Genomic DNA, 25,769 nt, shown 5'->3' with positions numbered 1-25,769 from the left:
AAACACACACACACACACACACACACACACACACACACACACACACACACACACACACACACACACACACACACACACTCTGCGGTCTCTGGCAACGGAAGCCGCATTGAGTGGCTTCAGTTGCTAGAGACTGCAGGAACTGATCTGACTGTTGGCATAGATCCCCCCCCATCAATTACCCTGCCATTGCAACCAATGCCAAGGGTGAACCTATCTGTACCTAGAATCTAAAACAGCCTGCAAAACAAGGCTGTGAAATGTTTTTTAGTTGTAATATGTCAAGCCAGCAGATCGTAGAGGGATAGGCTCAACATGCTTCCTGTCCATTGCACCTGTGGAGAGAATTTGTACAAATATTTAATAATGGACACATTTATATTGCCAATTGCAATAAACTGCTGAAAAGTCCTACTGGTGAAGAATATTTAAGATACAATTTCTTTTTTATACATTTATATTCACTTCGGGAATGCCAGGTTTTCAATGGTACATAGCTCAATTTTGTGGCTTACCAATACAGCTTGGAAACTGCCACAAGTTTTAAAATTTTTTTGAAATTTCATTCCCTTATGCTTGTGTTGTTGCGACCTGTTAACAATTTAAACAAAATTAGCTACTTAGCGCCACCTAAAGGTACTCCCCACTTGAAAAATAACACTAGTTTACTTCAAGTATTTGTCTTTCAGTCTGATGCAAATTTCAGCACACACCTGCACAATAATTTTTTGAAATGCTTGGGTGTGAAATTCTGTGACTGAAAGCTAGGCTCTAAATGATTCCCTAGTTGCCAGGAATTGAAGTGTGACAATCAACCCGAAACATAGTAGGGCATAATGGAGGTTGTCAGTGATATATGATGGTCAAATCATAAAACACAAGTTAAATGGTCCGGTTCTTACCTCCGACTAGGTGAAATACCTTCCCTCAGCACAGTGTCACACACACAAATCCCACAGTGTAGCATGGACAACAGTTTGTCAAAACAGGACACATCCATCCTGGCTAAATTCCTGAATTCCAGAGGATCTTCGGGCCTCAACTCTTTCATTAACAGGGAGTCTATGACCATCCCTGCCTTCAGCCCTTCTTTGCAGCCAAGGCAGAACCCAAACCCTGCCCCTGGCATTACGTCACCATTCAGTCTTAACTACTGAAGAAGCTACTGTCACTGCAAATGCAGCTTAAATAATACCATCGTCCGTGTCTAAAACACTGTGAAACAAAAGCGAAAGTAAACATAGTTAATAATAATAATTTTCTTGCACCACCAACAGAACGGTTTAGTGTACAATTCTGTATAACCATGACATAATTTCATTTTAGTGGTGCTTAATAAATATGAACCTAGATCACTCAGAAGATTTAATGAGTAGTATCAGTTCTAAGAAACGATAAATTTGCATACTCGACAACATAAACAAGACTTTAGTTAAGAGTATGTTCTCTTGGGGCACTAGGGTAGACATACACGGTAGGTATATCACACAGTCGGTCGAAGTGAACCAGTCGACAGTGCCACACTGGTTGCTTGGGGTGCTGGTGCAGATTTGTATATGTTAGGTGTGTCTGGTAATACTGGCTTAAGACTAGTTTGCTCATTCAGACGTATGCCCGTGTTGGATTTTTTTTCATAGTTTTGTTCATTAAGAAATTATGACTTATATGGAAAGGAATGGTGACAGAATGAATGCTTGTGATGAATTCTTCTCGGGTTAACAGCCGAGTGGTGGTGTCGTCTTGTCGCAGTGTTTCAATGAGTTTTATACCCGTCATCTTTGCCAGAAGGTGATTGGTACGAAACTCATTGAAACGTCGTGACAAGATGACGCGACCATTCGGGTGATAACCCGAGAAGAATTCATCAGTGGAACACGCCGAGAAAGACTGCAATTGCATAGAATGCATGTTTGTTTAGTGCCTGTCGGAATTGGAAGAAATGGGTGTTCCTATCTTCTGTTCCTTACTCTCCACCACAGTGCCGCCAATTTCTGGTAGGGAAAGGTGGTGGGGGGGATTGGGGGGGGGGGTCAAGGAGTTGAAGAATTTAATTAAGTAGTCACTCAAATTGATGAGAGTGAGAGAGGGCGCTATTCATTTAACTCTTGCCTGAAAGTGTACCTGTATCAGTGAGGGAGTGGGGGAGTGTTGGAGGATTCCTGAGTGTTTGTAGGGGAAGGGGGTGAAACAATAGGTTAAAGACCTGCCAATCAAAAGGAAGGATTATCCTCAGTGAGTCAATCAAGAGAACAATAGCTTTCACCCTGAATGCGTACTTGAACCTGATGTAGGCAACCTACACAAGCAAATTGCTCTGAAACATGATTTTTGCCCCTAGGGCAAAGAAAGTGCGAAGACAATTTGTTAGAGCAGGTTGACTACGTAAAGGGCAAATATGCAGTCTTTTGATGGTTATGACCCCCTAGGGATGATCCTTTCTTTTCATTGACAGGTCCTTAACCTATTGTTCCCCCATCCCTCCCCCTCCCCCCCCCCCCAACACCCTGGAAACCTCCAATCTCCCCCCCCTTTCCCATCAGTGATCCAAGTACATCACATCTTCAGGCCTTAATTAGTCGAATAGCTCCCTCACACACTCATCAATTGGATTGACTGCTTAATTAAATTGATCCCTTATTAATCCCCCCCACCCTCCCTGCTAAATCCTCAGCTCTTCCTTACCTGGAAATTGGCGGCTCTGTATTGGAGAGGAAGGATCTCGTGACAGGAAATTCGTTTACATATATAAAAAAAAAAGTTTGAAGGGGTCGGATCTCTCTTGCTCACCATTCTCTACTGGTTGGAAAAATGCAGGTCTTGTAAAGAAGTAATTAAATTCATCACTTTTTTATTCTGATTACACAAGGAATACAGTCATGAAACACCCATTACGTGTAATTATGCTGTTAAAGCCGTTCTGTCACGAAGCGTGCACCGTCCATCGTGCCATCGCACCACCTGCGCAGGCTGCCCAGAATCGGGGTGCACCGGCGAGAGACTGAGAGGCAGCCGTGCCACGCGCAGGTGTCTGCTCGGGCCCTACGACTGACAGACCGGATGTCACACTAATCCCCGAACAAAAGCGGGTGAGAAATTCCTGTCGAAACACGTGCTCTTTCTGTCTTTATCCTCCCGTTTTGCCGGGCCTGCACGTGCCGTCGGTCGCAGTCGGACCGAATTGCAAATAAAGTAAATGCCTGTGGAATACCGATACTTGTGAGAACTGGCACTGGTTTCTGAAAACATTAATAAGATATTCAGGGATTTGGTGTAGGTTTACAGTATTCCATACTTATTCTTGGAGTGCACCGTGAAATGCTTTTTTAAAACTGATGGAGTTTATGTGCAGTGGCCAGTTGAAGTCGATGAACTATTCTATTTTGCTAGCATTGAAAGCAGTGCGACACCCCTCCAACTTGTATCTGTGGTTAGATTTCCTTTTTTCGGTAGCTGAACAATGAATCCACACCTGCAGACTTCTAGAACTTGCTTTGTTTGCCAAAATACAACTTGGTTTTTTGTTGAAAAAAACCCTGAAGCAGCTTAGGTGACACTCAGGTCAGTGATTTAGTTTAATACACATGGGGTCGCAAATGTTGGGAAATAATCAAAAGTAGATGAGAAATGTTGAACCTTTGATGTGTATCACATTTGCAACAGTTGGTCTTGGGTGTGAAGGGATGGTTGAGTAATTCAACGCTCTCAGTCAAGCAAACAGTGCAAATTTCGAACATGTTTTGCAAATGTAAACTGTTGTCAACACAGAGCTTACAAAATTATTGTCCTCACTGTAACCGAGTAAAAGCTGTTCTCATTTTGTTTCCCTTCCTTCTGTCCCTTCTTGTTGTGTTTAAAGACACTATTTAGTAAGAAAAACTGGTCATTTACTGTTAACAATCTGATTCAGCAACTTGTATTAGTTTACTTGTGACCCAATATAGTAGGGTTGTTGTCCTGTATTTTGCAATAAACCAGCAGAGACTGCAAGTCTGACAAATAAATCTCAGTGTGAACACACAACTATGTCATGCAGTAAAAGAATTACTGCTTTCAGACACAAGACTCAAACCCTGAGCTCCCCGCATCAATTTGTACACATAGCTCTGAGCCATATCAACATAAGTGCTTAACTTGTCAGGATGATCACGTGCAGAATGGTACGTCGTGTGGTGGCGTCTCACGTCCAATACTTGTCACCCATTATTGGGGTATTAACTGACATATGCGACCCATGTGTCTTATATTAAATTCCTTGTTTCAGAGGTTTTTAAATGTTTGTAATAATAATCATAGCGTATGTTGCACAGTTTAGTAAGGTGCTGAATTAAGTTCAGGTCTCCATATTTTAGAATTCTGGCTGAGATTTCATGCAGGTAAGCTGTTTTATTGTTTTTAAGTGTCTGGATTGCTGCACATGTCTGCTTCTGCTTTGACCATTATGTCGTGCATTTTTGGGCCATTTTAAAAGTTGTAAGCATTTAGTGGCTTGGTCTGTTTTAAGGTTTCTCCAAAAAAGTCAGCCCATTGTGCAGCTCATTCGTCTTGTGTGATCAGGAATTAGCCATTTTTATCCTCTACTGGGCAGTTTGAAAAACTTTGGAAATGAGTTAACTCTTCAATATGTGATGTTAAGAATGAGAGTGAGAAAAAAGTTTCATAAAGGTTTTAAATTATGTATAAAGTTTGTTGCAACTCTGTAAGATAATTTGAAAAACCTCATAGTGACTAGAATAATGATTTAACAGGATACCTTGTGGCCCCACAGTCATGTCAGATTTGCTAACGTGATTGAGAGAAATAAAACTATTGCCATTTGTTGCCGTGGCAACCACTTCATTAATGTGTTAACATATTGTGATGAAGTTGACGAAAAATGTATACAGACAACCATGCAAATAAAGCATCTAATGTGTGCAGTACACACCAAACCCTTTCACAGCTCCTTGGTCAGTCATTAGAAGATTGTGGTGGTAAGAGAGGGTGAATAAAAAACAAAGTCGGAGCATACATCTGCTTTGAGGCAATGTTCTGCCAACTCAGTTCTGTTTGTAGGATTACCTACACACATCAAATGGAATACTTTGGCTGACCAGGTTTTCGTCATGTTGGCAAAAATAAGTTTTGATGAGATAAATTTTAATACAGCCCCTCTCATCTATCTCTGTCAATTGAAACTATAAGTGTATGGCTGTCACTTGTAGATAAGTTAATTAATCAACAGCTGATTCAATGACATTGATTTTAAAAATAAAAAATTTGTACCCCAAGTAAGAACAAAAATATTTAATTGCAAATGCGGCCTCTGTAATGAAATTGCTGCTTAACATTTACAACTCAATTATTCATTACAAAACCAGTTATTTTCCAATATTCCCTGGTTTTTTCCCTTACAAATGTTACCTTATATAATGTTATGTGGTTTAAGCTCAGTCAGTCTACTTACAAAGAAGAGGGAGATATATTGATGAAATCTTTTATGATACAGATTGGCGCACATAAAACAGGCCTGAGCCGGAATGTGAACATGCGTGAGTAGCATTACTAGCTTGTCAGTTTCTTTGCCACCTTCCAACAGCAGTAGCGTGTAAGTAGTTCATACGGAAAGTAGTCGCTATAAACCGTGTACTTCATTGTCATGCCTTTCTCCATTGAAGAACGTGTGTTCCTTGTTGAAGAACATGTGCAGTCTGAATCCATTAAAATTGTTCGTAACACTTTTCATGAAAAGTTTCCTGAAAGTAAAATTACTGCAAAATCAAAGATTCAGGATCTAGTGAGAAAGCGGCGTTCGACAGGCATTGTTGTTAACTCAAAGAGAATTAAGGCACAGACTGTACGTACACCTGGAGTTGTGGCACACATGACGGCACACATTGAAAGAAGTCCCTACAAGTCAAGATGACGATTATAACATCAATGAGGAATCTCTCGCAAGTCGTGTCAACGCATCCTTCGTGGCTTAAAAATGAGACCTTACCGTGTGAGTGTTGTTCAGCAAATAAAAGAAGCGGACAATGGTAAGCATACACATTACTGTAATTGTTGCCGGAAAATGTCGCTGGGGGAAAATCTTGATCTGTTCCATCTATTTACGAGGGGTGAAGCTGGGTTTCATCTGTCGGGTTATGTTAATTCACATGACACTGGGCTACAGAGAATCCCCATGGCATACTGCAAAAGCCATTACACGATTTAAAAATTGGTGTATGATGTGCTGTATCTGGTAACAGAATTATCGGGCCATTGTTGTTCAATGAAACTGTCAACACGCATATTTACTTGCAACTCTACAATGAATTTTCGGCTCTGTTAACTCCAACTGAAAAATGTTGTGCATATTTCCAACAAGATGGAGCAACTTCTCATACCTCAGATTTGTCCTTAGCTCGTATACATACTGATATTACGGAAGAGAGTACAATTACTAAGCGCTTGTGGCCACCCCGCTCTCCTGACTTGTCACCATGACTTTTACCTCCGGGGATTTCTAAAGGCTAGAGAGTACCACAACTATCCCAGACACTTGACACATTAAAAAACAACATACGTGAAGAAATTTCGAACATTCCTGAAAGAGTACTGAAAAGTGTTTTCCTTAACACGCTTCGACGTGCACAAATTTGCTTGGATGTTGGTGAAGAACATATTGAACACAGACTTAAAATTCCTTTCTAAAATGTGCTTATTAAAATAATAAAAGTAAATCTGTCACTTAAAGTGTTAATTACACAGTTAATAATGAAACTGTACAATAAAAATGTAAGAAAGCGATGATGTATGTTGATTTTCTTCATTCATATTCCTTTCAGTACAGGGGCTGGTTTTATGTGCACCACTCAGTATTATCTTTAACCCCTTACTGCATGATTTTTTTTATTTTTCTGAAAAAAATGTTACATGTTATGTTCGATGTTCTGATTTCATAAAAAATGCTTAAAAAATTCTAAATCTTATGTAGGGGCGGTTATGTTAGAATTAAGGGTTTGTGCCATATATGGGACAGCATGCAGTAACGACTAATACCATGTGATACCAGTTTTGGGATTGATGATGCACAATGTGGAAAATACACAGTAAGATACGTACATGAACTAGCAGAACTGTATTTATGTAAAACAATTACACTTTCTACTAATTACAATACACACATTTTGAGAAACTAACACACATTCTGTTTCCATTTTTCTCTATTCATTATGAAACTTTATGAAGCAATTTCTCTCCTTATTCAAGCACAATGTTGTACTGCACTTCATACACGCTATATAGGATTTTCCCTTGCATTCTGTATACTTGCAACGACCACGGTTTTCCAGCCAGATAGGCATGTGTTGTATCCTATCCAGTCGCACCTGACGCTGTGGAAGATCTGCTGTAGGGCCTCCCTTCTTCTTGCAGTCAAGCTGTTTTTGTATTTCATTGCTTGGCCTACCACGTTTCTTGGATAAGGATTTCCCAATTTTACAGAGGGCCTCTGCAACTGCGACCTTGAAATCAACAAGGGACATGTAGTCCGTATTTCTTCTTCTCCATAACAGCCAGCTGTTCACACAAGCCAAGTCAACTAGATGAAAGAATATCTTCAAGTACCATTTCTTTGATCAGATTTGAATTCTATAATATCCTAGCATAGAATCTAATAGATCGACACCCCCCATGTAGTCATTGTAGATCGTCACAGTGTGTGGACAAGGTATCATTTTATATTCTTTTTCCTCCCTGAAAAGCCTCTTGATCTCGCCTTCTAGTTTGCATCGAACGTAAGTTGACAAAGTGTTGACTACTTATTATCAAACCAGGAGACTACTGACAGTTGCACACCGTCTACTGTTGCTATCTTTTCCTCCATGCTGCCTCGACCATTCATCTTCATTGCTGCCTCCTTAGGTAAAGTGCAACCACGTACTCGATTGGACCGGATTGCATGTTGTCCCATATCCGTCACAGACCTATTTTTCAGTATTATATGTATTCTAATGAACAAGTATATAAACTTACCTCTTTATAACTGTCCACAGATGTCCTTTTTCCTCTGCAAATAATATAAACACTGAAATCAATCGTTTACTGTACCTGATTGCAACTGTTTGTGTGACCAAACTTGGATGTTCAGCTAGCAACACAAAGCAAAGATTCATAACACGTAATTCCTTACTCTCCCAACAGATGGCATACACTACTTCCACAGCTGCTCTTGACTGTGTGCCATATCTGTCCCAACATGCAGTTTGGAAATATATTCTCAGGTATGAGATTGACAAAGAGAAAAGTGGTATGTGCCATATCTGGCACATTATGCGGTAAGGGGTTAAATATCATGGCTGCTGCCTTGTGTGTTACGTGCTTGAGATCTAGTGTTAGGACAGTGCGCTGGTTGGTTCTTGCCAGTGCTGCAAGGGAGCACTATAGTCTGTTCCCATGTGCTGTCATTACTTGAAAAAGATAGAAATATAACTGTGTCAATATATGCCCCTGCATCCCATCTCTTACATATAAGGGTTCATATTTTGCTGCCGAAAGTAAGTCAGGGATGTGCATGTTTTTGATAGTTGAGGAGCACAGTTTTAAGGTAATTAAATAAATGGAAGGCTGCTTTGTTTTTTAATTTTCTGGTACCCTGATGCAATATACTAACATTATTTTTCACTGTGATTTATGCGAATCTTGTGATATACTAACATATTTTTCACTGTACTGTTATGAGAATTTTGTGGTATTTTAACATTTCTAGTACCTGCCTGCCTGAGCTTCTCTTTAAGCTTAATTTCAATCAACGTTGGATGATGACACTCGTAAACCATCCAGGCAAACCATCGACATCCACTGCAAGACCAAATTGCTTTGGGTAGTGGTCTGGGTTTGGTGGGATCATGAGTGTTTGGTGAGATCAGAAAGATGTCATCTATTATGAGCTGCTAAAACCTGGTGAAAACATTAATGCTGATCACTACCAGCAGAAAATTATAGATTTCAGTCGAGCATCATGTGAAAAACGACTGGAATATGGAAAAGTGCAACACAGTCATATTGCTCCATGATAACGCCCCATCACACACAGCAAAACGGGTCAGGAAACGATCAAGGCATTCAGTTGGAAAATATTGGGGCATGTGGCTTATCCTCCAGACTTGACTCATCCGATTGTCATCTATTTGCATCACGGGGACACGCTCTCGTTGAACAATACTTCAACTCGTATGAAAATGGATTGCTGACGGGTTCACTTCAAAAGAACGGTTTCTTTTTTTGTGTGGCATTCACAGCCTGCCAGAGAGGTGGGAGAAATGTACAAATAGCAATGGATATTATTTTGAATAAAATATTGTTTATCAGTTTCAAACAACAGACACGTAATTATTGTAACCAATTTCTGGTTTCATGCTTCTACATCTGGTAAGAAACCAGTCTGGCAAAATGTGTCATGAAATGAGTTTCTCAACCTAATGTTGTCATGTGAAATAACCTTAATATGGCATTATGATTTGCACAATCGAACGTCTTCAACAAATCGCAGGATGTTGCCAATGTTTAATAGTTAATAATTTTTTTCTTGTGTCTAGGTATCAATAGTTGCTTCAGGAGGATGGACTTTTTGAAATCCAAACTGTGGTTATAAGTTCTTTACTAAACAGGTGAGTGGCAATACTTGAGTGTATTACCTCCAGAAAAAGAGTATTGTTTGAAACCAGTGCAGTTACCTTTCTTATTGTGACATGGGATCAGTTGAACCTATCAATATGTGATGTGAGTTTGATACATGATGTAATTTTCTGCATCTACATTCCTAATTAGCAAGCACCGTGTGGTGCATGGTGCCTTATATTGCAGCTAATCAAATCACAAATGGACCTAGGGGTAGAGGCACCCTATATGCTTCCATGCAAGTCTTGATTTCTATTTACAGTAGAAGATTATTTGATTAAAGCTACTGGTAACAAATCCTGTAACCTCACCTCCCAGGATCCCAAACACTCAAGCAGCAAAATCTGTTTTATAAATGAACTACACTTTCCCAGAATTCTCCCCCAATAGATTGAAGTCAGCCATTGGCCTTCCCCACAACCGACCTTATATACTCATTCCATTTCAAGTTTTCTTGCCGCATGATGCCTAGATATTCAACCGAAACACAACACACCACTAATACTGTGCTTGAAACCAAGTCTGTTTTTCCTACATATCTACATTAATTTGCATTTTCCCACATTTAGAGCAAGCTGCCATTCATCACACGAAATAGATATTCCGTCCAACTCATCATCTAACCTTCTAAAAGAGTGAATCAAATATAAACCTGAAATTTTCAGTGCCTGTTTGTAGATGAAGAGTGGTGTGATCTCTGCTCATTGTTGTTTTAATTTCCAGTGATTGTTTTTCACAGCCAGAACACTGTCGTACCATTTCTTTAGCCAGACTCTCGATGTCAGAGTGAGTGCTACCATTATCTGTAGTGCACCAGATTATAATCAAGTTTCTCACAACAGAGGAATAAAGCCGTCTGAAATTTTCAAAAGATTTGTGACACAGTCTGGGGTTAACATCCTGTGAAACACTCGACTGTATGCTGGCACAAACAATTTTTACGATGTTGAGAAACAGTTGAGAATGCAATTCATCGACGTTGCCTGAGGTCCTGTCTAATAGAGGAGCTTATTCTCACGGTTAGACAGTTTATTGAAGGTGACTGACATACAATGGCTGCCGAAATTGCTCCCGAGGTGGGCATATCCTGCAGCAGTGCTCGAACGATCATTACCGACAACCTCACATTTCGGAAAATGTCTGCAAGGTGGGTGCCTTGTCTTCTCATCACAGAGCACATAAAATTTAGGAATTGTTCTGGACACAATGATACATCCTCCCTACAGTCCGAATTTATCTCTTGCAATTTGCCTCTCCTTGGACCTCTAAAGAAAACAGTCGCAGGACACAGATTTGATGACGATACGCTGAACTGTTCATGTGCAACTGGCTGCTGTGACAATCCCATTTATCTTACAAAAAAGGGATCGAGAAACTGCCTATCCACAGGGGAAAATATGTTTCCCATTCAATATACTGTATGGAAAAAGAAGTATACATGCGTCGATTTTTCTGTAACCTAAATAAGTATATAAAAACTGTTGTGTCTAGAGAAGACAGCCTAGACACAATGAGAGGAAGCCGAAAGGCACGCGCTTAAACTCATGCAGGCTGGCGTGAGGTCTGAAACAGGATACGTAATGAATGCTATAAAGAAAAGTACGTAGCTTCTGCAATACTTAACTTTAATCCACATTTGTAGAACATCGCTCTTGATGATACATGCTTCAATATTAATTATCAATTGAATACGGCGCCTTGCTAGGTCGTAGCAAATGTAGCTGAAGGCTATGCTAACTATCGTCTCGGCAAATGAGAGCGTATTTGTCAGTAATCCATCTCAGTCAAAGTCGGCTGTACAACTGGGGCGAGTGCCAGGACGTGTCTCTAGACCTGCCGTGTGGTGGCGCTCGGTCTGCTATCACTGACAGTGGCGACACGCGCGTCCGACGTATACTACTGGACCGCGGCCGATTTAAAGGCTACCACCTAGCAAGTGTGGTGTCTGGCGGTGACACCACAAAAACAAATTCCAATTTGTATTTGATTGACCCTCGTACAGTCACCAGACGACACCCTCTCGTATACTACAGCCACATCAGCCAGCAATCATATATTGCTGCTCACTCCATCCGTCAAACCATTGATGTACATAAAAACAAGCAGTCCTACCATACGCCTTGTGGCACACCTGATGACGTCCTTGTTTCGGATGAATATTCACTTTCCAGGACTACGTACTGGGCTCTATTACAATCTTTGTGCTATGAGTGATATATGCCACATAAATTAATAAGTGATGGTACTGATCCCCCATGGTACACAAAACGGGTCAGATCGCTGTAGCAGAAGCTGCGAAAAAAGCATGCTAAATTTAAAAGAACGGAAAATCCCAAAGACTGGCAAAGTTTTGCAGAAGTTCGAAATATACCGCGTACTTCAATGCTAGGTGCGTTTTATAATTTCCACAACGAAATCTTGTCTCGAAATCTGGAAGAGAACCCAAAGAACTTCTGGTCATACATAAAGCACACCAGTGGCAAGACGCAATCAATACCTTCACTGCACGATAACAACGGTGAAGTCACTGATGACAGTGCCACTTAAGCAGAGTTATTAAACGCGGTTTTCCGAAACTCCTTCACGAAAGAAGACGGAAGTAAATATTCCTGAATTCCAATCAAGGACAACTGCAAAGATAAGAAACATAGAAGTAGATATCCTAGGTGTCACAAAGCAGCTTAAATCACTTAATAAAGGCAAGGCTTCCAGTCCAGATTGTATACCAGTCAAGTTCGTCTCAGAGTATGCCGATAAAATAGCTCCATATTTAGCAATTATATACAACCGCTTGCTCACAGAAAGATCCGGACCTAAATATGGGGAAGTTGCTCAAGTCACACCAATACCCAAAAAGGGAAGTAAGAGTAATCCATTTAATTACAGGCCCGTGACACTAACGTCGATTAGCAGTAGGGTTGTGGAACATATACTGCATTCGAACATTATGAAGTACCTCGAAGAAAACGGTTTATCGACACAAAGTCAGCACGGATTCAGAAAATATCGTTATTGCGTAACACAACTAGCTCTTTATACTCATGAAGCAATGAGTACTATCGACAGCGGATGTCAAATTGATTCCATATTTTTAGATTTCCAGAAGGCTTTCGACACCGTTCCTCACAAGCGTCTTCTAACCAAACTGCGTGCCTACGGAGTATCGCCTCAGTTGTGCGACTCGATTCGTGATTTCCTGTCAGGGAGATCACAGTTCATAGTAATAGACGGAAAGTCATCGAGTAAAACAGAAGTAATATTCGGCGTTCCCCAAGGAAGTGTTATAGGCCCACTGTTGTTCCTGCTCTATATTAACGACATAGGAGACAATCTGAGTAGCCGTCTTAGATTGTTTGCAGATGATGCTGTCATTTACCGTCTTGTAAAGTCATCACATGACCAAAACGAATTGCAAAACCATTTATATAAGATATCTGTATGGTGTGAAAAGTGGCAATTGACCCTGAATAAAGAAAAGTATGATGTTATTCTCACGAGTACTAAAAGAAATCCGCAAAATTTCGATTACACGGTAAGTCGCACAGGTCTGAAGGCTGCAGATTCAACTAAATACTTAGGGATTACAATTACAAATACCCTAAACTCGAACGATCACGTAGATAATGTTGAGGGCAGAGCAAACCAAAGACTGCCATTCGTTGGCAGAACACTTAGATTGTGCAACAGGTCTACTAAAGAGACTGCTTACACCACACTTGTCCGCCCCATTCTGTAATAGTGCTGTGCGGTGTGGTATTCGCATCAGGTGGGACTGACAGATGACATCGAAAAAGTAAAAAGAAGGGCTGTTCGTTTTGTATAATTGCGAAATAGGGGAGATAGTGGCACAAATATGATACGTGAATTGGAGAGGCAATCATTAAAAGAAAGGCGTTTTTCGTTGCGACGGGATCTTCTCATGAAATTTCAATCACCAATTTTCGTCTCCGATTGTGAAAACATTCTGTTAGCACCCACCTACATAGGGAGAAATAATCAACAGGATAAAATAAGAGAAATCAGGGATCACACAGAAACATTTAAGTGCTGGTTTTTCCTGCGCGCCGTTCGAGAGCGCAACGGTAGAGAGACAGCCTGAAGGTGGTTCATTGAACCCTCTGCCAGGCACTTTATTGTGAATAGCAGGGTAATCATGTAGACGTAGATGTGTGTGTTGTGGAACCTATTCAATGTTTGGACCTTCAGTTAACAGTCTGCAGTGGGGCACATTGTCAGGTGCTTCCTAGAGCTCTAGCAGCACGATTTCTGCCTGTTGCTCTCAATCTATCATTCACACGATATTGTGTGAGAAAAGAGCAAGCTGAGTTTCACATGAGCACTGCTTTCAAAATCTATGTTGATTTGTGGATAGAAGCTTTTCTGTCTGAAGGAAATTTATTGTATTGTGGCTAATGAGGGATTTTTTACTTCAAAAGCATTAATAATTAATATCTTACCTTTTGACTGTTGGCAGTCTGTTGATTTTTACTCCTTAATAGAAAGCTCCTTTCTGAACCGTAGAGCAGGAGCCATAGTCTGTATGGAAAGTATTTTTGTTTTTGGCAGTGAAAGTGACATTTTGTACCAAACTCATTCTTATTACTTACTGTAATTACTATTAGCGAGTATTTTGATTGGTGCATAAATGCAAGAATTCCTCTGATGAAGCTCCTGTTTTACTTACATTATCAACTTTGCACAACATATTTGCTGCACATCTCTGTAGAATACTTTTTTGTTCTTAGCTCCACAAGAGTGTAGGACAGGACTGAATTAAAGTATGTGAAGTGTGCTACTATTTCTTATCTGCAATTAGACAGTGTGAGAGAGATTACTGAGTGCAAAGCGGGCAGAATCATAGCCATCAAAGAGTTTCTATCCCTTGTTTCTGAATCTTTGGTACTTTCTAGTTGTTTTCTTAGTTCTGTGTCAGAAATTTTTAAGATGTCTTGTTGCAGTGCACTTCACTTTGCTATCACCATAGATGTAAAACGTGCAGCATGTAAATAACCTTCACAGCTACTCATTCTCCAACCAGTTTGCTTTGTGTTATACCAATTGTTTCCCAAGTGATTAGTCTTTCCAGTGCCTCTAGTTTATCCAGTCCCCCCACACAGAGTAAAATGTTCCTGTTTTGTATTTCTAGAGATGCACTTCTTGTACACATTTTGTTAGTGCAGATGGCTGTTGGATATCTTTCTGATCAGTTCTGTTGTATGTTAGAACTTACTAGCCTTTTTCTTTCTCCCCTCCTGTCCCAAGATCTCTCTCTCTCTCTCTGTTTGACATGGATTCCGTTTTCTCAATTAAAATTTTGAGAAATCTTTCTTTGCAAATTGTGTAAAAGACCTGAATAATTGTTTCTGTTGGATTTGTTGGACATAGTGCAAACTCGCTTTCTGTGTCAAACTTCGTGTATTGTTCTACAGATGGAGCCAGACAGTGTACTTCAGCCAGTAGCTGTTGACAGATGCTGTGAGAAGCTGCTCCATAGAACGCTGAGCTGAGGTATGTTAGAGGGTTTTTTTTTATGTGTGGGTTACAGTAAATTGTCGGGACTGTTGTGAAGTTTTGAGTAAAATGGTAGACAAAACTAATGATATTAACCTTAAACAGAATGGGCTGGTACTGAAAATATAATACAGTTTAATTTGGAATGGTTGTAGATTAAAATAGGAACAAATTTCACAGTGTGTTATAGTGTATGAGTTATTGAGCTTTAAAGAAGTTCTCTTATAGTGGAGATAAGCAATTACTTCCGGCTGCGTACCGAGCATGCCACGTCTCCACGTAGTAGCCTCCGGAAGCAGACTCTGCTGCCACTGTAGTGCAGGTTGTAGCACTGGGCAGCTTTGTCAGAGAAAACACGAAGGCAGACAAGAGTGTGGACACGTAATCACTGCCGTGTTTCAGCAGTGGGGGAAGGACGCTGCGCAGATGTAGTGTGAAGAAAGTGTAAAGTGGACACTGTTTCCGTCGGATGTTTCACCAAATTATTAAAAAAAAAACGTAAAACGATGTTTTACGTCAGTTGCCTGGGCGTATCCTTGCTAGGCAGGTGTAATTGCTTCACAAGTTTCCCTAAAAGTTTAGTAATTATGTTTGCTGGCATTACAGAAATAGACTTTGAGCATACAAATTACCTAAATGTCGCCAGAAATCTCTTTGTTACTCCTAATTTCTCGTCGACTGCGACTGACTCTCACATTAACGTATCTTGCTTCTCTGATTTATCTCGTCTCAACATAGTAACTTGCAGGACTCACTAGAAAAAAAACTTCTGGGTCCATGGTTCTGATTGTCAGTAAGTTAACATGTGGCCAGTCGGTCGTTTTTTCAACCATTTCGTCTTTTTTATCTGTCATCCACTGCTTACAAGCTGTAGCTAATATAACACACACACACACACACACACACACATTCTTTTCGGTGTTCGACAGCTTAGGCTTTAAGACCAGGGTGTCAACTGACGATTTTTGTCAGTATTATTGATGATGTGAGGTCACTTTAATATATTGAAGGTTTGACAAGCTAGTATTATCAATAAATATTGAGCATGCACAGTTGGCGATACTATGCCGTCTGCAACTAGTTTTAAAAAACTTGCCCCATAAGGTGAGAGTGTACGATAGTAAGTTCCAAAGTATACCTGAAATTTCAATTAGAACATGACTAAACAACGTACAACAACGAATTGACGAAGTTCACAAGCAGCTACGAATGAGTTTCCTTAATTTATTTATAATAACAGAATATGATGAGTGGCGAAAGAAAATACACAAGAGATTGAAAATGATGACTGAGCTTCCGACCTGTCCGAAACAGAGAGTTTGTGAACAGTGCAAATAGGAGGTTGACTTTTAGCAACGAGATATCGCGGTGTTCGTTAAATGCGGGAACAGGGAAAAAAACCATTGGGTCAGGGACCAGGCTGGGTTGGTGGACGTAATGAGGCGTGTTGGACGTAGGTTGATTGTGAGGCCAGGAAGATGGATTACATAAATGTGCCGCACATCGAACGAGTAAGTTCATTCCTGCATCCGAGGAAATATGAAGCACTTTATATATATATTTTTAATTTTTCGTCAGGTTAGCGCGAACGCCATACCGACTTTCAAAAATTATGCACCGGAAAGTCGCGCTGTTGTTCTATTTATTTATTAACTTCACATCAATACAACGTAACACCTTTACAATTATACATGAACAGAAATATTATGGTCAGTGCAGCTTAATATTAAACAAAATCGAAAACCTTCAAAAAACACAGAATAATATACAAAAGCATTCTTTACAGTACACAAAGAGGTTCAGACAAACATATTCCGAACCATTCAAAAATTGAAATTAATTGTTAACATGTCTACATGCCCTCTGCAATTTGCCACATATAATAAACACATTAGCAAGAACGTTGCTGGGTGTAAAGTACATTCCTTACAAGTTGACGATAGATATGGACATTTATTGCAATTTCCTGAAGCAACTGGAAATAAGTAATTGATATCGATAAGAACATCTTTCTCATTTTCAGCATTTTCCTGCTGAACTTCTTATTGCGAGATCCAGTACACAGCTGTTGGGTTCTGCGCTGTTGCTCGGCGCCGCCGACAGATGTCAGCTCGAAACGCTGTCGGGAAAACATGGCGATCATTTTAACCCCGTGTCTTGAGACGTGCGTCTCGCGGGCCCCGAGGAATCGCTTCATGACGTCATCAACAAGGCTGAAAGCGTGACAGCGCTGCCTGGTGACTAGACCTGTAAACAACTCTGTTCACGTAAGTGACGTCACACGTTGGCTACAGTGTTTATACAGACTTGCCTTCAGCTGTTGTTTTGGAATGTCAGATCAATCCAGATTGTTTGAATGAAGCTTCCGTTAACACAATAAAATGTAGAAAGAAGGTTTAAATGCCAATAATCTGTATTATGGTGACATGATAAATCCGCAGCGTAGTCAAGGTTACATATTAGAGCCGTACGTGATTGATTGAAACCAACTCATTACAAATTATTGGTCGAAAGGCAGAGTGATTTATAGCATAACACATATTACGCATTGCGGACAATGTGTCTAAATGTTTTTAACGCATTAACTGCTGCTTACTAATGTAGGCTAACTACCACTGAGACGTTTGCAGCACGAATTTGTCTTTGAACCCATTCCAGCAGTAGCAAATGCGGAAAAACGAATCAAATATGGTAAAGGATGCGTAGTGGAACGCCCATTGCATTTTTCCAGCTTGTGTACGACATCTGTACGTAATATGCATCAAAACACGTCGGATTCTTGTTCATTTTCTAATATATGTTTTTTGGGGATGACCTAGTAGTTTTATTTTTTTTATTATGAGAAATGCGTTAAATGTGGGAAAGTGCATTTAAATATGCCACAAACAAATATTAGGCAAAGACACACGTCTGTCTGCTACCACAACCTTTATTTCTCATTCGCTGTGTTCCACAACTGTCAACGAAATTATCGCTTTTCAACCTAATGTAGACCTCAGACTATCCTACAAATAAAGTTATTACTCCAGTCAAGGTTTCTAGGGAAAAGGGGGCGAAATCCAGTATAGTGCTCTTGCCCAGATATGTGCTCTTGCCCTGTGTGCGTTACCGATATACTTAAATTTTGATCGTTGTTTTTCTGTAAACAAACAGCTATATGCCAATCACATCTTCCTGTATGTAGTTTCTCAAAAATCCAGTTTATGTGATCTTAAAATAAAAAGAGCTCAATGAGGGAATATTAATAGATCGAAGCAATACTGACATCTCCAAATTGTAAGACTGCTATAGATGGAAGTCACTGATTGTCAGAGTGTGTCAGTGGGACAAAACATTTGAAGTAAATCACGAAGCTTTAGGTTAGTTCAACTATTACTTCTTAATGTAGTAGGCAGTCACAATTTTCTTCCGTATTTTTATGTATATACATACTACACAAGCAACCAAATGGTACCGTTCCACTCGCAAATAGAGAGAGGGAAGAAAGGCTGTCTATCATCCGAGCCCTGATTTCTCATGCCTTCTAAATTTTCTCAATAGTGTTATACAAAATAATACTCCCACATAGTTTGAAACTACTGGTAACCTATCTAGCATCCAGCCTCTGAGTTGCTTCAATGTGTTGCTTAAATCTGACATGGATCTCAAACTTTGGAGAAGTACTCATGAATGTGTCACATAAGTGTTCGATACGGGTGGTCTAAGTGATGTTCCCCTCATTTCCAGTCACAAAACATATTCATCTTCCCAGAGGAAGGAAGTAATGACCCTGAAAGCTAGAAATGGTTTTTTTTATTCAAGTGCTGTTTCTCTCATACTTTGTACAAAGCATTTCAGAATTTTACAATGAGTACTGGCAGCTCTACATATAATGGTAACATTAAAACCCTGTTAATTTGAACCTTAGTGTTAACTATCATATGCATCCTTGAGTAAGAACATTACGTTTAATTATAATTATAGAAGGAGAGGCTAATAAAATAATTTTTTTACTTTGTATTTTATTAATATCTTAAGATTTTCAGTTTGCTGCCTGATGTCTTGCAGCAACCTCTTAAAGACTTTCAATCAGAATGTGAAATTCCATTTCCTTCCAGTATTTTGCAAGTTCATTTCACTGAACAGAGTAAAATTACCCCTATTATGGACAACAGATACAATTAGGGAGTAAATATGTTGACATGTAAGTGAAAGACTCCGAAGGCCCTGAAGAGACTTCTGTAAGAAGCTGCACTATCGATTTTACACAATAATTTTACTCACATGGATCAAAAGTTCTGTTAACTTGCCATATCAGATTTGAATAATACCGCAAGCTTTTCATAACAGCCTCCATCACCGTCACCAGTAATGATACTGGTATGTAATGGTATGGTGTACTGTAGCAGCACATTAAAAGTGTTTCAATTGAATTGATTCTGCATTATCTCTCTTCCCCATGTCCTTGACATTAATGCTACCAAGTTATGTTCTTGTACGGTAATCAGTTTCCATGTTATTTTATTTATTTATCGTGTCAGAAGCAAACTAAAAAAAATCAATACTAGATACATTACTACATACATTATGGTTTATAAATTAAACTAGTCAAGAATGAAATAAATGGTTAGACACAGATTGTGTTGTCAAACATAAGGTAATTTTAATCTATACAGTGGATGCCCAAAAATTTGCAACGTCCAGTGCACTTTGTGTAGCGTTTACGAGGTCCTCCATGGTGCACACAGTTGGAGGTAATGTGCATGGTAGTAGATGTGTTGACGTCTGCACGGCAGCTCCGCAGTCGCACTGGAGAGAGTCCACCTGGAAGCCCCACCCCTCCAGATTACTCTCGGATCTTGTGACAGAAGAACGCAGGCGGTTGAGTGATTTCCAAGTGGACCATTTCTCTGTGTGGCCTGGGGGAACTACTTCTAGCGGGATCAGCCACTCCTCCAGATGCTGGCATCTGACCTGCCATCTCTTCTCCCGGTGTCGATGTGGAGTGTCAGCGAGTGGTTCTGTACTGTGAAGGGAGCTCTTTCTAAACACGAGTCTTTGCTGTGCCAGTGGGTGGCCACGTAGTGGGTGGGCTTCGGATGTTAATGCCTTCTTCATTTCACTCCGTGCTGCTGTATCTCTTCGGATGTCCGGGGGGCTATGCCGGATAAGCAGTACAGTTTTTCCACAGGTGTGGCTCTTAGACAACCCGTAGTGATACGACATGTCTCATTGAGAGCAACATCAACTTTCTTTGTATGTGTAGATCTGCACCATACTGGGCAAGCATACTCGGCTGCAGAGTAGCAGAGGGGATGTGCGTACTGTGTCTGGCTGTGCTGCCTAAGTTGTTCCAGTCAGCTTCCTAACCACATTGTTCCTGGCAGCCACTTTTTGCTTTGCTTTTAAGCAGTGTTCCTTATATGTAAGAGCACGGTCCAGAGTGACTCCGAGGTATTTTGGAGTCTTGCAGTGTTCTAAAGAGGTTCCTTCCCAATCTATCTGCAAGGTTCTACTAGCCTGTCTGTTTCGGAGGTGGAAAGCACAGGTCTGGGTCTTAGAAGGATTTGGTTTCAATTGATTGTCCCTGTAATAGGCAGTTAATTCTTTCAGAGCATCAGTTAGCTTCCGCTCCACCCTCTCAAAGCTGTGATCTTGTGCTGTGATTGCTCGGTCATCAGCATATATGAAGCTTTGTGTTCCTTCTGGTAACGGCTGGTCGTTAGTGTATATATTGAAGAGGGTGGGTGCCAGTACACTGCCCTGTGGCAACCCATTTTTCTGCTGCCTCCATCTGCTTCTTTGTCCTTGATATTCTGCAAAATATCTTACATGCGAGTAAATTGACTGATAATAGAGCTATGAAGGGAGAATTTTTGTTTTGTTGGCACGATGGAGAAAAAGAAGCCTGTGATTTCTCTAGAGTTTGCTATCAGTAAAGGAAGAGCTGCCCACAGTTCCTTTTTTGGCTTGCACAAGACTGAACTTTAGTTTTCTCCATACCTAAATAGGCGAAGTGTGTGACCCTGGCATCACGTTTGCATGAAGATGATTCGATAGATGATGACACTGGAGGATACACAGAAGCCATCCATTGTAGATTTTTTAATTGCGTCAAGTGTGGTATTTTCACAATGGATCAGCTGAATGCTTTGCACAACACTGCAAGAAATGTGCGCCATTGGTTCATGGTTATATTTTTGCAATGATAAATACGGTTGGAATCTATGCAAAGTAACAATTGTATAAGAAGGAAAGGGTTCCTGAAGCAGCTATCTTATACATTCTCGTTTTCTTCGCTATATTCTGCAGAACTACTGAAATTTTGTAGAAAGAATTCTAGAACTATGGGATATCTATCAAGAACTCTGGAAAAAAAATACATTTCTGAAGAAGGGTGCCTACTTCACAGTAAGTGAAAAGATTTTCTCCTAAAATTGTTGTTATCTCGTGAACTATTATCTGCACAAAAAAAATTGTTTTTCCGATAGAACTCTTGGAGTTCTGTTCAGAACTGTCCTCAGAACTGTTGTATGAATTTACATTTTGCGCAAATTGAAAAGAATGTTTTTGATACGTAAATTTTTTCGAGTATTGTTGTTTTCTTCGTTAAACTCTGAGGAACTGTTCAAATTTTGTACAAAGAACTCTAGAACTATGGCACATCTATCAAGAACTATGAATAAATGTATATTTCTCGAAAACAGGGTGCTAACGTCACACGACTCTCGGAGGGGCAAGCGAGGAGAAACTCGTGTGAGAACGCAATGAGTCCGCTCTGCAGTTCCTGCCTGCCCTCTGTCGATGGCAGTCGGTACTACTCGGCCGCGGCGGCTCGCCACCACCACCAGCTGCTGCTCTCTGGCGACGCCGCTCGACATTACGTGGAGCCAGCCGGGTGTAGAATACCTGTCTGTGTTGTCTGCGCGCCTGACACGCTACAGCTGAATGCGACGACCGGACTGACGCTATTAAGCGAAAGATTTCTTTTCCTTCGCTTTATCATCGTAACAATACTTTAGCGGGAGAAGACTCACCCCAAACCAGCTGATCCGAAAACAGCAACTTATGTAGCACTTTATGATGTAAAGTACTCATTGGTGCAGCGAATTTCATTGAGTGAAACGAAGAAATACCTGACATAATCTTATGTGATGCAGGCGCCTTCAGGGGCTCTCACACGTCCAGTAATACTGTCAAACCGTCAATATACTGACCGCCTGAGAGCCCGCACACTGATGAGCTGTATTGATGGCCTTCAAAATATTCTCGGTATTGTTAATTCATAATAAACGTGTGAGGTTAAGTATTGGCGGTTTGACAATATTCTCTATTCAGATGTTGACAGAGCTTCACGTATTGCCCACTCGGCATTAGTTTTCTTTGTTTGCTTTCAATTCGCCTTTGTTCATATCACACATAACATTCAATTTTTGAAGTGATCTATTAACATAGAACATTTTAAATAGACCGAAGCGATTGTAATCACTGTATATACCACTTCAGGATGGTCAACAGATGATTGATTCTCTATGTCAATGCTTACCTTAGTATAGTATCGGTTGATGAATTACATAGCAGTTCGAAAAAGACCTTTCTCTTACAAAAATACGTCATATATCTGAAATGACTCGTAAGAAATCCGCGAAAAGAATATCAGTTTCGCCAAATTATTAATAAACGTAAAAAAATGTTTTATGTCTGTTGCCTGGACGTATCCTTGCTGGGCAGATATAATTGCTTCACAAGCTTCCCTAAAATTTTAGTAATTGTGTTTGCTGGTACTACAGAACTAGCATTCTAATGACCTACATGTCGCCAGAAATCTCTTTGTTACTCGTAATTTCTCGCCAACTGAGACTGACTCTCTCATTAACGTATGTTGCTTCTCTGATTTATCTCGTCTCAACATTAGTAACTTGTTGTATCTGTATGGTGCAGGACTCACCAGAGACAAAACTTCTGGGTCCATGGTTCTGATTATCTGTAAGTTAACACGGGGACAGTCGGTCCTTTTTTCAACCATTCCCACACCCATTTCGTCTTTTTAATCTGTCATCCATTGCTTGCAAGCTGTAGGTAATATAACTGCAACACACACTCTTCCTTTCCCATGTTCGACATCTTAGCTTGTAAAACCAGGCTGTCAACTGAGGATTTTTGTCGGTATTATTGATTATGTGAGGTCACTTCAGTATATTGCAGGTTTGACAAACTATTATTATCAATAAATGCTGAGCACGCGCACGCCCCTAACAGTTGGCTACACTATGCTGTAGGCGTCTAGTTTAAAAAAACTAGAGTACACTAAGAGTGTACGATAGTAAGTATACCCGAAATTCAGTTAGAACATGACTAAAGTAACGTACAACAACGAATTGATGAAGTTAATAACTTGCTACGAATGTGTTTTATTTATAATAACTCAAGATAATGAGTTGCAAAAGAAAATAAACAAGAGATTGAAAATGATTTGGGGCTGGTGACCTATAAAGTAAGGGGGCTTCCAACACTAAACTTCCAACCTGTCCGAAATAGAGGGTATGTGAGCAGTACAACTAGGAGGTTGACTTTTAGCAACGAGGTATCGCGGTGTTCGTTAAATGCGGGAACAGGGAAAAAAACCATTGGGTCAGGGACCAGGCTGGGGTGGTGGACGTAATGAGGCGTATTGGACGTAGGTTGATTGTGAGGCCAGGAAGATGGATTACATAAATGTGCCGCACATCGAACGGGTAATATGAAGCACTTTATATACTTTTTTTTTAATTTTTCGTCAGGTTAGCGCGATCGCCATCCCGACTTTCAAAAATTATGCACCGGAAAGTCGCGCTTTTTTTTCTATTTATTTACTTATTAACATTACATCAATACAACGATACATGAACAGAAATGTAATGGACAGTCCAGGTTAATATTATACAGAATCGAAAACTTTAAAGAAATAAAAAAATCAGACTCAAACACAAATTCTATAAAGAAACCAAAATTTTAAACAAGGATTTAATTTTCAACGGAAACAGAATTATCGGCAACAAAGAGACTCAGACAAACATAGTCCAAACCAAAATTTTAAACAAGGATTTAATTTTCAACGGAAACAGAATTATCGGCAACAAAGAGACTCAGACAAACATAGTCCGAACCTTTCAAAAATTGAGCGTTTTGTCTGTGTGTATCCTGACCTACAGCATTGTTTTTTTTTTTTTTTTTTCTTTATTGAATTTCAATTCCCCCTGAAGGGGGGCAGGCTGGCAGCAGCTTACTACGCCGCTCTTCAGCCTACAGAAGTTGTGTTAAAAAGATGAAGATAAGAAAAAATAACAGTTGGCGATAGAATCGGTGACTTAAAGGTAAAATGGCAGAAAATTCTAGAACTTAAAACATAAAACACAGGGTTGATAATACTAAGAAAATACACAAGAAGCAGAAAAATAACAGACAGACAGTTAAAAAACACGGCGACAGTCTGGTTTCTGTTCGCAAAATATAAAATGCACACCCAGCGACAGCATGATTTCTGTTCACATCACTGTGGAAGGACGCACAACACTGAACACTCACTTATACACGGCACTAAAAAGTGGGCACAAACATGACATACCACAGCCGAGAGCGGGTGGGGGGGAAACAGGACAGAAGATGGAGAAATAAAAAAGGGGGGGAAGGAGAGGAAAAGGGAAGGGTGGGAGGGGGGAAAGAAGCCAGTGGAGAATGAGGACCCATAAGAGGGGTGGGGGGTGCTGAGCAGATGGGCCAGGGAGTGGGGAAGGCAGAGGAGGGGAATGCAAAAGGACTCGGGGGGGGGAGAAGGGACCTAGGGGGAGGATGGGTGGGGAGAAAACACAGGAGGGCAGGGGGGGAGGAAGAGGGAGCCCAGGGAAAGGACGGAGGAAAGGAGGGGGAGTGAGGATCAGAGTTGATAGGAAGGATAAATGGAGGGAGAGAGGGCATCATCCGGGAGGGGGAGTTGACGGAAGCCACCTTGGGAAAGGAGATGGAGGGTGTAGAGATGGAGGGTAGGGGGGACACAACGGTGAAGACGTGGCAGGGGTCGGGGATGGGAGAGGAGAGGAGCAACCAGGGGTTGAGGGGGTTCAAGACGGCGGGAGATGTAGAGGATGCGGATATGTTCGAGGAATAGGAGGAGATGGGGGAAAGGAATGAGATCATAGAGGATCCGCATGGGGGACGGGAGGCGGATACGGAAGGCGAGGCGGAGTGCATGACGCTCAAGGATCTGGAGGGACTGATAGAATTTGGGGGGGGCAGATATCCAGGCAGGACTGGCATAACAGAGGATGGGACGGATTAAGGATTTGTAGGTGTGGAGGATGGTAGAGGGGTGCAACCCCCATGTCCGGCCAGAGAGGAGTTTGAGGAGTCGGAGGCGGTTGCGGGCTTTGGATTGGATGGAGCGGAGATGAGGTATCCAGGTGAGGTGACGGTCAATGGTGAGGCCAAGGTAGGTGAGGGTGGGGGCGAGGCGGACAGGACGTGCGCAGACAGTAAGGGAGAAATCCAGGAGCCGGAAGGAGCGAGTGGTACGACCTACGATGATTGCCTGGGTCTTGGAAGGATTGAGTTTCAGGAGCCACTGGTTACACCATGCAGCAAAAAGGTCAAGGTGATTCTGGAGA

General features: G+C 40.8%; 1 long non-coding RNA gene across 2 annotated transcripts in view; it reads left to right on the top strand.

The window, feature by feature from the left end:
• LOC126213546 (uncharacterized) overlaps positions 1–25,769 on the top strand; it is a 422,558-nt gene that overhangs the window by 52,442 nt on the left and 344,347 nt on the right. The gene's annotated exons all lie outside the window — the stretch shown is intronic.

This window comes from Schistocerca nitens, chromosome 11 (genome assembly GCF_023898315.1).
Source record: "Schistocerca nitens isolate TAMUIC-IGC-003100 chromosome 11, iqSchNite1.1, whole genome shotgun sequence".
Lineage (NCBI taxonomy): Eukaryota > Metazoa > Arthropoda > Insecta > Orthoptera > Acrididae > Schistocerca > Schistocerca nitens.
Note: the sequence above shows the minus strand (reverse complement) of the source record. Positions and strands in the feature narration are given on the sequence as shown.